This window comes from Pinus tabuliformis, chromosome 6, assembly GCF_031772625.1.
Source record: "Pinus tabuliformis cultivar Carrire ecotype Pingquan chromosome 6, CPIR1, whole genome shotgun sequence".
Taxonomy (NCBI): Eukaryota; Viridiplantae; Streptophyta; class Pinopsida; order Pinales; family Pinaceae; genus Pinus; species Pinus tabuliformis.
In genome coordinates this window covers 2,062,141,289-2,062,154,807 of record NC_142292.1, presented here as the reverse complement: position 1 = coordinate 2,062,154,807, position 13,519 = coordinate 2,062,141,289, and the positions used below count along the sequence as shown (strand labels likewise).

Genomic DNA, 13,519 nt, shown 5'->3' with positions numbered 1-13,519 from the left:
ATTTTGACAAAGACATTATAAAGATGAAAATTCAAGTTCCATAGAGGCAGGATCGGGGTAGCAGACAATACCTTTCTTGTTGAGAGGGAATGTTGAAAATGGCAACAAGAAAATCCTGATTTAATTTTCCCTTGAATTATATTAGGAGAAAATTGTAATTCCACATCATAAGACAATGAGAATGAGTTAACTAAGTTAATTTCACTTAGCTTACTTAGTTAATTCGATTTGAGGGCATAAATTGAGTCATCTAGAGTGTCTCCTAAATTTTAGGAGCCTAGGTTGAGTTTAATTTGAGTTGTAATAGTTTAATTCATTTAAACTAGCTCCAACTGTTGGAGGAACTAGCAGGAGGTCTAGCAGTGGGGTGCAACTTCATGTGTTCAAACATTTAACTAATAAATCAACCATAAGCAACTCATGCATTTATGGAATACGTGTTACCCAGTTGAGATTGAATTTCAAGGGAAGTGTACTATCAGTTGTATAATATTCCGAGTTATACAGGTGGTGCATGCAGTCAGAGAAGGGCATATAGAGATTGCATAATTCAGGATGGGGATTTCACTAATTAATAGGGGGATAATTCCTTGAGAATTAACAATGCAAGGAAATAGGAGCTTGGTAGGCATCATAATTGGCTAAGTATTGGCTAGAGTCTTCTTGTGAGGTAGGGAGATAGATTGTATTTGTGCAGAGATTGTTCAGGTTGAACAAGCATTACAAATATTCTCTATTTTTCCGATCTGATGCAATATACAGATAGGAAGGGGTTTTGAGAAGCAATATTTCCCCTTAGATAAATATTTGAGTAGATGATATTGGATCTTCTCTCATGTTTTTTTATTTCTCGATCGATTAATTGTTTCCACTGACGAGTAGAGTAGATTCAAGTCTTTTGTCTTAGCATATTACGTCAACAATTTGAATCTACAAGGAATTTCTACACATTTGAACCTTCTAAGAGTATGTATGTCAAAAACATGATTTTTTTTATTTTTATTTTTATTTTTGTTTTATGCAACGAGATATTTTATAATTATTTTTTGTATAATGTACTATTTACTGTGTAGTGTCATTTTCCTCTGCTTGTGTGTGGGTGTGTGAACCATGACTTCCCATAAGACCTACAATGTGCCATACCTAAATTAACTGCATTTGTACAATGGATCACATCAAATGGGATTCATATTGTTACAATTCCATGGCAGCGTCAAGAGATAATTGAGATTGTTTGTATGTTTGAGAAGGAACTTCCGATGTGTTTCATGGACTCATAGGTTCATATTCTAATTCAACTAGTAGATGAGGTTGAATTAGTTGGGGTCATTTCTTATTATTGGATGTTCTTCTTAGAGAGGCACATGAAGAAATTGAAAGGTTTTGTTCGACAAAGGGAAAAACCTGAGGGGTCTATGGCAGAGGGCTATACCCTCTTACAGAAAGGAAAAAGGCTGCTACAGGATCCTCAAACAGTACTATAAGAAACATTGTCAGTGCTATAGGAAACACAAAAATTTATAGGAAGGACAACAGGGGCAGAGAGAAGGTAGGGAAGCAACACCACAAGTGAAGGAGGAGGTAGCTTCTCCAAAAGCATCTAACGGATATTTTTTGAAGTTGCAGGAGCTTAACCCATAGCCAAATCTAAGTTCTTACTACAAGTTCATTGAGGGAGGTAGAGTAATACCACATAAATTTGCAATCCATCTCTTCTTTGGGCTTGAAAAGAAAGGGAAAGAACACATCGCTAGATGCAAATTGCCAAGTCAAAGAAAGTAGAAGATGTGTGTATGAATTTACATGGTAAGTTCCTCAGATAGAAAACCAAAGGACACCCGCTCACAAACAGACCAAAAATCAATACACCAATATTCTTGACGTGGTTAAAACCCTCAAAGAGGGAAACAATCCACAGCCTGAGCCAACGTGGCCACTTCAGGCAATTTATTAATGTAAAAGAAAGAAAATTTACATAAGCTTCTCTCATGAATGATCACCCTACAAATTACCCTCCATGCTCTTTAAATAGATATCATGGACCGATAGGGTGTTAGGCCATGGATCAAGTGTCGGTAATACTGAGGAGAGGATGAACCATTGAATCACTTCATGTCTAGAACATATCGTGACCATCGGATTGTAAGTTACAAAAGTACATAGTAAAGAAACATATTTTACCTAACTCTACACTAGACCCAGTTATACTTAATTATTTCCTATGTGTCGGAATATCCTATCATCCCCCCTTAAGAACAACTTGCAATAGGATTGAAGGATGTACAAATATGACACAATAGGAGAAGGAAGGAGGCATTGGATCCTATCCCCCCTTAATGACAACTTCTTGAACTCCAACCATAAATCGAAGTTTAGTAAATCCCGCCTCTGTGAGAGCCTTTGTAAAGATGTCTGCAACTTTATCATCGGTTGAACAATATTGCACTTCAAGAACATGGTCATGAATGAGCTTTCTAATGAAGTGCATGTGTAGTTCAATGTGTTTGTTGCGCTGATGTTGGACTGGATATTTGCATAGTTGAATGGCACTTTGATTATCACACCAAAGTGTAGTCGGATACCATGTAGGAATTTACAGGGTAAGTTCCTCGGATAGAACACCAAAGGACACCGCTCACAAACAGACCACAGATCAATACACCAGTATTCTTTACGTGGTTAAAACCCTCAAAGAGGGAAATAGTCCATGGCTTGAGCCAACGCGACCACTTCAGGCAACTTATTAATGTAAAAGAAAGAAAATTTACACAAGCTTCTCTCATGAACGGTCACCCTACGAATGACCCTCCATGCTCTTTAAATAGAGATCATGGACCAATCGGGTGTTAAGCCACAGATCAAGTGTCGGTAATATCGAGGAGAGAATGAACCGTTGGATCACTTCATGTCTAGAACATATCATGACCGTTGGATTGTAAGTTACAAAAGTACATAGTAAAGAAACACACTTTACCTAACTCTACACTATACCAAGTTATACTTAACTATTTCCTATGTGTCGGAATATTCTTTATTTTTTTATGTAACCAAGAGGCAATTTGAAATGAAACATTGTGACTATCATTGTATTGTTGTATTTGATATTTTGATAATAATGAGAAATTTTACCTTGATCCAGCACTGAGTTGACTCAGAGGGCTGAAGCTCATGGGCTATGGCCCAACCTTAGTAGTAGAAGTTCCTCTTTTTGTATCTATATTTTTAGTGTAAAATGATAGTTATCTGATGAAGTTATTTATGTTTTGTTTAACTTAACAATTTTTTGAATGATGGCTTAATCTTGTTTCCATTAGTTTGAAGAAGTAGATAGGAGGTGCAGCAGTGAAGGAAGGTACTCCAGAAAAGCTTGTGACAGTGGACTCTTTCTCATCTCCCTCATGGGATCATGATTAGAGGGTCCCATTCTCACAACCCCAAAAATAGAGTTGTCTTTTGGCCATTGCATAACTTAAGGTTCATTTTTAGATAGATCACTGTTTATGATTTCTTGGAAGCACTTACAGTTGTTATTTTGTTTCTTGAGTTTGTTATAGCTTAAAATGGCATTCCATTTAATAGATCTAGTCATTAGAAATAGATAGATCAACTTTCTCAAATTCAATTCATCTTTTCCATGTTGATATGTAGTGATGCATAAATGAAGAGAAAAATAGGTTTTGTTGCAGGGATTGTTGATCTACAGGGAGGACCTCTTCCAACCAGCTTCACCTAAGCCTTATCGACCTTCTACCAAGGCATACCGTCCCATAGTCCAAATCTCTGTTTTGCAGCCACTGTGAGTAGCCACCTTAGGAAAATCCAACCTCCCTGAAGTGTTGGGCTTAGCCTCAGGAAATATGCACCTTCCCTACACCTTCTCTCACTATCATACATCTCTCCAACACCTCATTCCACTATTCTTGCCCTCCTAAATCTTTCAGCTAACTTCCTGTAGAAAACCAAGACATCCTATAGCAAACTAGGACATCCTCTAGTAGTTTCATGTAGCAGCAACAAGATCTCTTGTAGCATACTTTTTGACCTGTTTTGATCAGAAATGTTATTATGAGAGTCGATTAGGCCCTCATATTGGATTCCATGCCTATCATTGCCACCTGAGATCAACTCTCCCATACCTTTCCCCCCTGCAAGATCAAACAAAATAAGCATAGCATTTACATTTCTGAATTTAGAAATTAAAAGAATATTTTTCTGCAAATACAAAATGAAATAGTTAGTGCATGCATATATAAATCATAGAATGATAGAACAACTTCCCATGTCCAAATAGTCCAAATAGCTAGATGATCAATTGCATAGCTAGCCTAGTTCTTTTTTGCAAGTAATTTGTGTTATTCCCTAACTAAATGATTTATGGCATTTGATAACATTTATCATTCAACAACTTTCATTTCCCAAATAGGAAAGAATTTACCTTCTTGCATTAGAAATAGCTTTACATTCACTACCAGTGGTCAACTCCTTGTAATCAATAGAAGACTGGTTTGGGACCCTAGTGGTCTAGTGCCCCAGTTGAGTAGTGATATGAGTAGAATGTTGCATCTGTTGTTTATATAGCGCTGTCACCTCCAGGTTTGTACGAAACCCCAGGTTGATAAAGTACGGTTGGTAGCCCTAGGAGTTGCAGCATCATTGCTGCAATACTGAGGCTCACCATAAGGCATATTAGAGGAAATTTCAACCTAAAAATACCCATGAATTTTTCATATAATTTCCATGTCATAAAATGTAAACCGGTCAATTTTTTTTAAATTTAAAAACATATATAATGTAAATATTTTGGAGGGAAAAGAAGAAAACTATTTTTTTTAATTGTATTTTTGGCTTATCTCCTTATAGACTTACTCAAATTTCAAGTGTAGACACGTGTTGGATGTAGAATTAAATTCCACATCCAATGAGTACCCATTATGCATACTTTTGAGAAGACCCACATTCATAACAATTGAGTATACATTAAAAACAAGACGTGTATTTCACATCCAATGAGTACCGATTATGCATACTTTTGAGAGACCCACGTTGATAAAAAAATTAAGGATACATTAAAAAATGTGTTCACATGTTTTTTTTAATGTATCCTAAATTTTTATCAATGTGGGCTTTTCAAAAGTATGCATAATGGGTACTCGTTGGACGTGAGATTTAATTATGCATCCAACGAGTCTCTACACTTGAAAATTGAATAAACCTATAAGGAGATAAACCAAAAAACAATTAAAAAAAGATATTTTCATTTTCTTGCCTCCAAAATTCATAACTCTTATTTTATTATATTAACTTTTATTTTATTATTTTTCCTTGGGAGACCACTTTTAGGTTGAAATTTCCTCTAATGTAAATTGTCCCACAAAGCCTTTGTTGTAACGTTTCCTAAAATATTCATTACTACTGAATCTGTGAGACAATATCATATCGTCTTCTTTTCTTTTCGATTCAATCTGGTCTAGCCTTCTCTTGACATCTTTTTTAGTGTAGTACCTATATTCGTAGTGATCCATTGATCTCTATCCACCAACAAATCTTCCATTTTGAGATTCTAAGGTGCAAAACTTTGCCCATTGAATTTCTCAATCTCTATCTTTGAACTATTTTCCATTTCCTTTTCACCACAAGAATCACTTTCACTGATCCCCCACTCTAATAGGATCTACCATAGGCCCAAGTCAAACCCCATTAGCTACAAAGTTATCCCTTGAAGACAAAACTTTTCTGATACCAAATGTAGGTTTTAACCTTGTACAATTCATTACTGAAAACAAATTCTTAATTAAAATGGAAAACATACAATGGAAAACACATACATTAACATATAGATTTTATCCTTGAAATCCAAAACTGAAAAAAACAGAAAGTTTTTTTAATATATATTTTATATGCAGCATTATAATACAATATATATCTTGCTTCATCTATGAACTATCAATCCATTACATTGGACCACAAAAAATCAGAATTCCTTAACTGAAACTACAAAACCATGAGAACAACCACCATGCACCACAAAACTGCTTTTAGTAAAACCATGTGCTGAAAATTGCCAAAAACGGACTCAAAAACTACCCAAAAAATATTTCCAGAGCACATTAGTTATGGCACATTAGCACATGGAGCTAGTCATGCAAAGAATATAACATTACCAACATAAGAGAATATACTCACTGAAAATCAATGGAATTTGATTATTGTGTCATAAATAGTCTTACTGATATTTTTCGAATTTTGTAAATGAAGAAAATATCATTATAATTAAATAGTTGATTTTTATTTGGTTTTATGTATGAGATTACAGTTAAATGTTATTAAAAAGCACATCATCCTATTAGAGGTAGATTAAGCAATAACACAAAGGATGTGAATTTTCTTACCCACACTATTTAGGTCCAAAGTGCATCTTGGTCTAAGTTTGTGAAATGCGAAAAAACACATTAACAATCCAAAACTAATGATAGATAACAGAAGTGAATGTTTGATGGCTAAACATTTCCAATAATTTATTGTAAATCACATATTTTTTCTTTTAAAAAAGAGATGAATAAACTCACATTCATCATAATCAATAGAATCAAGAAAGCCGGTAAATAAATTATAGATGAAAAAGAAAGAAAGAAGTAAGTAAATTAAATGATTATGTTGGTGTTCTATCTTATTAGTTAATGTTTTGTAAAAAATAATGGAAAGAGTAGGTACATCAGAATGGAAAGAGTAAATAAATTAAAGACGAAAAAGAAAGAAAGAAGGAAGTAAATTAAATGATTATGTTGGTGTTTTGTCTCATCAGTTAATGTTTTGTAAGAAGGAATGAAAAGAGTAGGTACATCAGAATGGAAATAGTATCATAAGGTTTCATTTCTTTTTTATTATAAGAATCGCTTCCATAGATCTCGCACCGTGATAGGATGTACCATAGACCCAAGTGCGCTTCCATAGATCTCGCACCGTGATAGGATGTATCATAGACCCAAGTGCCTTAGCCACAAATGAATACCCTTGAAGTCAAAACTACTTTGATATCAAATGTAGGTTTTAACCTTATACAATTCATTAATGCAAACAAATTCTTAATTAAAATAGAAAAGATAGAATGACAAACATAAACCAAATTATTTTTCACAATATATTTTCTGTACAACACTATAATACAATATATTTTGTTACCATTTACCATGAATTACAATCAAATTGTAGTTTTTTAACCAAAACTACAAAACCATGAGAAAAAATATCATACACAACAAAACTACGTTTAATAAAAACCACCACAAAACTACTTTTAATAAAAACTAAACTCAAAAGCTACCTAATAATAATAATAATATGTGAAGCTAGTTATACAAAGAATATAAGAAATACCTAAGAGAAGACAATATACTCACTGAAAAGAAATGAAATTTGATTGTTGTGTCATAAATAGTCTTAATTATATTTCAATTTTTGTATGTGAAGAAAATGTTATTATAATTAAATAATTGAGTTATATTTGATTTTATTAAAGAGCACATCATTTTATTGGAGGTGGTTTCAGCAATAATATAAAGGATTGTGGCTTTTTTTGCTATCACTATTTAGGTCAAAAGTGCATTTTGGCTTTCATTAATTTGTAAAATATAAAGAAACACGTTAACATAAATTGTAGAAATAAAAATATAAATAAATAAATAAAAGTAAAGAAAATATAGAGAAGAAATAAATGATAGATGGTTAAAATAAAAATATAAATAAATTAAAAAAAAAACCAAAAGGAAAGGAAAAAAATAATAAAAAAAAATAAAAAAGTTAAATGATTATGTTGGTGTGGTGTCTTATCAGTTAATAAGTTTTCTACAAGAACGGGAAGAGTAGGCACATCAGGAAGTGATAAGTATTGCGGCCGTTCAATGTTCAGTTGACAATCTTGACAAGAAAAGAAAGTTTCCGGTGGGCTCGGTTGGATTAGGGCCTTCGTTTTCGACATGTCTTCATCAATGGCCGATCGTCCACATGAAAGGGAAAAATTATGAGTATTTTTGTGTACCGGATTTTCTTCAATAGTTTCTTTGCAGTTTCCAAAGGTCCACACCCTATTGATAAGGAAGGGAGCTAATTATTGTATGTGTGCCCATGATTAGAAGCTTTTCTGCCCACCATGAAGCCCACTGGGCCTCTCACTGTCACGACTTTCCATGCTAATCAGATTCCAGAAGCTTTGCGTATTCACATTGCAAACTACAAAGTTGAACAAACGTGTACAATTGCGATAAGATCTGTGTGGACGATAATATAGCAAAGTATGCGTGAGAGTGATTGAGGACTGAGCTTTTTTGTCAATACATAATGGATTGAGCACTGAGCAGTATATAGTACGGTCTACAATGATAACAATTAAAAGAAAGGTTAGTGGACATAAGATTTATGTGTATAACAATTAAAAGAAAGGTTAGTGGACATCAGATTTATGTGTCTGACAAATAATAAAGCAAATTATACCTGGAGAATGATTCCACTGGCTGCAATGAATAGGCATGATATTGGAAAGAAACCATAATGACTAAGAAGTACTGGACATGCCTTTATCTTAGGTACATCAACGGGAACTAAACTAATAAGCATGAGAACGAGGACAACCAAAAAAGCTTTAGTTTATCTCGTTTTCAAATATGCGCCGGGAATAATAGAAATTTGGGTAAGATTTTGATAAACTCCGGTAGGAATTTTTGTAAATCCAGGTTATTGCTGTCAAAATTCAAAATTTTGGATGCCTACAGAGTTTTCGATGGTGTTGAATCTATTTCCACCATTAAAAATTCGATTCAAACATTCCTATTTTTGGATTCTACTCAAACACTCCTATTTTTGGTGACATGATTTTTGGGTGGAAATGTTATTTATTGTTCTTTAAAATGTGTTTTTGAATGCATAAATAGTTTTAACTCTTTCAAAATAATTGGGATATTTGAATTCTCTAAATTAGACAATTCAAACTTACCATTATAAAGTTTTTTTTGTAGATTTATCTAAAAAGAAGGTCAAAATATAAAAAACCCTCATAATTAAAATATGCTTATTCAATATGGTGCAAACAGTTCTTACTCTGCAATGAAGTTAGAGTAAGAATAATTAAGTAATTACTAGCACAACCACATAAATTAAAGTTGGTAAACCTAATAAAGAATATGACATGTATCTCATCATACATAGTTGCCAAATTTTAAAAAAATCATAAAAAATTCACTAAATTATAATTTTATTTTAAATTATTATTATTATTAAAAATTTACTATATAGCTAGACATATAAACATTAAAAAAATGTACCAAAAAATACATAATATGTGGCATTTATGGATATCATATTTGTTTTAATTAAATTGAAAATTAAAGGCATAACTACTTTTGAGATAATCTCAATTTTCAATGTCTCTAGTAAAACTACCGTAGCTAAATAGATTAAATGACAAATAATGGACTATACATAATAACACTTACTTTATTATACATCTCACTTAGCTAAAAGTTAAAAAATCAACTAAATTATATATATATAACAAGATTCTTAACAATAAAATTCATCCCCACTTTTACCATGGAGATCTTTAAGTTGTAAATAGACTTTGTTACAATACCATGGTTTATCAATACCACATGCCTAAAAAACCATAATTTGTTTTATATGACAATTATTCATATGGCATTTATTTTAATTAATCAATTTAATTAAAATGGCAAAAAAGGACATAGCTATATTGAAGATAAATCTCAACCTTTGATTTGTGAATAAATCATTACCATCCACCTAATAGTTATTGATAATTAAATTAAAATTCTTAAAGTCATTTTCCAAAATTTAGGGAATAATTGGAGGTTAAATTTTTACCATCCACCTAATAATTGTAGATAATTGTTGAACAATTTAAAATTTTAGTTTTTCATAATAAGATTGCTAAATGTTTGAAGCTTTAGGTTATTTAATCATAAATTTGGTGTAATATGATTTGTTACAATTTTAATCTTTTGTTGTTTAAATTGTGTTTTTGAATTTATATTTCATATAAATAGATTAAGATATATAATTCCAATAAAATCCCACTTAAATTTAAATAAAAATTATCAAACATTACATTAAACAAGTGCTACACAGTAGCTAGTATTTGCCTCTTAGTTTAAATATAACTAAACTAAAGTAAAATTATTGAATTAAAGTTAGTATTAAGGTTTCACTGATTTGTAAATTGAGGTATTTTGTTAATTGTAGAGAACCCAATCCTACCCAATAACAATAATAATGTCTTATTGTAGTGATAATATTTTTGTTGAGAAGGTTTCCTAAAAGGTCTTACATTTTCTATGTAAAGTATATATAGATATATTTTAAAGAGTTATTGTGGTGATAATGTTTTTGTTGAGAAAGTTATCTAGAAGCTTTTACATTTTTTGTATAAAGTATAGAAATATATTTTTTAAAGGTTAATTGTTCTTTCCAGATATATCTGTGATATATATATATATATATATATATATATATATATATATATATATATATATATATATATATATATATATATATATATATATATATATATATTTTTTGTAAATCGATAAATTCTATTAATTCATGAAAAATTTACATTTGTGAGCACATCATTTAGGGCCTCCCCAAGCCTCATTCCTACTGGACTTGTTGGCTATGTGGTATATACAAAAGGAGACAGACAAAAGGAAATAAAACTAGCTATCCATACACCAATAGCCCATAATGACCAAAAACAACAAAAAATCCATATACAACTAATAAGAATTCTTTCACTTATATATTATGTTAGTTCCAGTCTTTGTAGCCTGTCACCGAGGATCAAAATCAAAATGGGCTCTTACTATTTCTAGTTTTCAAAGATGTTTTGCACATGATTTTCACGGCAAATCATATCCTAAGTATGTCCATCAGAAGCAGCTCGGAAAAATCTTTCTAATGGTATATCACACTCCCGTAATTGGTTTCTGGATCAGCAGATATGACCGAATGATTGATTGACTCAAAGATCTCCCAATGCAACAGTTCATGTATTTAATGATCCAGAGGAAGCTAGGAGATGCTAGTGGTTGGTTTTGTGGCTGGATTGTGATAGAGAAAGAGAGAACATAGCATTTTAGGTCATAGATATCTGTTGCATTGCTAATCCTCATCTCAACATATGGCGAGCTCATTTCTCTGCTTTGATTGAAAGAGATATCCATGAATCTTTGTAGAGGGCACTACACATTGCTGATATTGATATTGCTGGTGAAAAGTTTACAGCTTCTGGTCTCATGGTTCTAGAGAGGAATTACTTGGAGATTTATAAGTATGAATCTTGGGGAGGTTGAAATTGATGAGGAGGTAGATGTCATTATATCGGAATGGATGGGTTACATGCTTCTATATGAGAGCATGCTTTCTAGTGTAATCGTTGCAAGAGATCGTTGGCTCAAGTCAAGGGGGGGCTAATTTTGCCTTCTCACGCGACATTGTACATGGCACCAGTTACACATCCTGAAAGATACAGTGAAAGTATTGACTTCTGGTGAAATGTTTATGGAATTGATATGTCTGTGATGTTACCATTGGCAAAGCAATGTACCTTTGAGGAGCCTTGCATTGAAACTATTATAGCAGAAAATGTCTTGACATGGGTAATTGTTATCAAACAAATTGATTGTAGCACTGTCACAATACAGGAGTTGGAATCAGTTACTGCAAATTTTAGTGTGTCGTCTATGATGAAAGCATCCCTGCATGGTTTTTCATTATGGTTTGATGTTTCATTTGGAGGGAATGCAACAACATCTAGTGATACCCAGTCAGAATCATCAATAGAGAGCTCTTTATTTGGAGATGTTCATGTAAATGGTGTACATCAAAGAAAAAGTGTGCGAAATCACCTAATACACTTGTACTATTGGGCCCTGACTTTGCTCTATATCTATGATCCTTTAGAGGTGAAGCAAGATCAAGTAATTGTAGGTTCTATTACATTGTCACAGAGTAGGGAGAACCCATGCTTTCTGAATATACACCTAGAATATGCTTCTGGGGGACAATGCTTTGTGAAGGAATTTATTATGCAGTGATATTTTCAGCTTGTTATTGTTCACAGCCTTTGGGGCATCATTTTGAAACATTTGATTTGATTATTTCATTGGTTCTTTGACGTTTTCTGTAGCAAAGTTGATCTGAAAGAATGTTGGGCTCAATTCATACCACAATTTTGTCCTCTAAATATCATCATAGGAGCTGGGTGCTCTTGTATGATGTTTATGCTATTACCATGGCTATCAAGAGGAAAGTCTTGGAGCATGCCTAAGACTTCTCATTTTTGTAGTGGTTTATCTCAGAGTGCACATTCTATTAGCAAAGGTGGAGAGTTTCCAGTCAAATAAGATGTCAAATATTGCTGAGGATTCACAGAAAAGGACAGTTTCAAATGTCAATTTGAAGAAGGCACAGTAGCTATTTTTTGGATGAGTGCAATTGACTAGAACTACATACCTAAATGGGAAAAGTGAGGATTTGTTTTGATGGCTTAAAAAAAAACCGTGACCGCTGCGTGTAGCCCTTTGGCACTGCGTGTATAGCCATCTTCAAGGAGCGCTACACGTAGCCCTTTGGCACTGCGCGTATAGCCATCTTCAAGGAGCACTACACGTAGCCCTTTGGCGCTGCGCGTAGGGCCATCCCCAAGGTTACATCAAGGAGAAGCACCCGACATTGGAAGGCAATAGGGGTTGGACATCAAAATGCCAAATGTTAGTTTGAAGAAAGTTGGGAAGTGGAAAATTGGTTTTCAATTGCCAGATGCTGAGTGTAGTGAAATTAAACAACCTAATTTCAGGTTGGGTTCCGAAATTGGACCTCTTTATATCTCACGTTATGATATTTATTCAAATCGGATGGCTTTTAAAGTTTATCCGACTCAGCTTGATGTATGTGTTTACGATGAGCCTCATAAATGGATAATTATATAGGCTCATTTTACCTCCTAACCTAGTCAAACCAACCATTCTCTTAGCTTATTATATGATTTTCTAATTATATTTATGCTTATAGAGTGAGTTGAGTTAGTTATTGTGCCATGTGGTCTAACATGTATTTAATGCAGATTATTGATGATTTTCGAAGTCAAAGTCAAGGATCTAGTGGAAAAATGGCAGCAATAACTCAAAGTGGACAAAGGAGAGGACTTATAGGAGGGAATCCCCCTCATTTATTACTCCTCACTTCGAATTCCCCTTCATTCAGCTCAGAGTACAAGCAGTCAAATCATGCACTAGAAGGCAACTGAGCAAGTGGAGGATGATTGATGAGTATCTCGAGTTTTGGGAGCCAAGCCTCCTTGATTTTAAGGAAGTTGTTGCTAGCTTCATTTGTATTAAGTAGAAAGGCCTAGGGCCTCACTAGGGTTGGATTTTTGTTGGAATTTTTGTTGGATTTTTTCTTGTGCAAACTCTGCTCAAACTTCGAGCTTATTTTTTTGTGACAGTTTCAT

At 33.2% G+C, this 13,519-nt stretch overlaps 1 pseudogene; it reads left to right on the top strand.

Moving 5' to 3' along the window:
- The window catches only part of LOC149267497 (putative protein arginine N-methyltransferase 6 pseudogene), a 58,616-nt pseudogene extending 46,512 nt beyond the window's left edge, over positions 1–12,104 (top strand).
- The last annotated feature ends 1,415 nt before the right edge of the window (positions 12,105–13,519 follow it).